The sequence below is a fragment of the Camelina sativa genome, unplaced genomic scaffold, assembly GCF_000633955.1.
Source record: "Camelina sativa cultivar DH55 unplaced genomic scaffold, Cs unpScaffold03343, whole genome shotgun sequence".
Taxonomy (NCBI): Eukaryota; Viridiplantae; Streptophyta; class Magnoliopsida; order Brassicales; family Brassicaceae; genus Camelina; species Camelina sativa.
Window position 1 is genome coordinate 1 of NW_010924445.1, and position 829 is coordinate 829.

General features: G+C 35.6%; 1 non-coding gene across 1 annotated transcript; it reads right to left on the reverse strand.

The window, feature by feature from the left end:
• Positions 1-203: 203 nt before the first annotated feature.
• Positions 204-275, reverse strand: TRNAM-CAU. The gene has a single exon. It is a non-coding gene; the product is annotated as a tRNA-Met (tRNA).
• Positions 276-829: the final 554 nt, after the last annotated feature.

Sequence of the window (829 nt, forward strand, 5' to 3'; positions counted from 1 at the left end):
GTGCCGGTAAAGGTTCGAAGAAGGGAGTTCTCATTGATGAAATAGGTTGGCGGAGCTTGCCAAGAACAAAACACAGGACCAAAACTCAATTAGAGAGGCATTGCCTTTTATGGCTGAAGCTGGGTACATAATCTTGTTGAAGAGGTTTTTACTACCAAAGCAGAGTCGTGGCCAAGGTCACACCATATATACAAATATATATGTATCAGAGCCAAGTTTCGATCTTGGGACATGTGGGTTATGGGCCCACCACGCTTCCGCTGCGCCACTCTGATTATGTTGCCAAGATTGTGAATTTGAAATCAATAATTATATTTAAGGATTCTTCTACTATTTTTATTTTGGAAGATTGATTTTACATTCTTTTTTTTTATTTTAGATTTGTACAATTTGCTCAAGTTTTGACAAATTGTGATAAAAGAATTACACATAAGTTTTGACAATTACACATGGCAATAACATGTGTATTTTTTTTTTGAACTGCCTTATCAATTTGTATCTAAAATATGATATTTCACAAAATTTTGCTCATGTTGATCAGGAAAAAAGCAAAATAAAAAAAGACATAAGGAAAAGTTTTTTTTTTGTCAAACAAACATTTCATTAGAAACTAAATCCTCCAAAGAGAGATGTTCTTACAAATTAAAAGCAAAAGAGTGCAAGCAAAATAGAGACAGAGACTGCATGAGTCTTCCAAGTAAATGCATAACTTGGGGAAGCTTGCAAAAAATGGAAGGTCTGTTGATGTCTTGAAGGATTCTAGCTTGAAGGTGATCTTCGAGTAATCCCCGACCAACAAGTGGTCATTAGTAGCTCGGGCGAATGACGC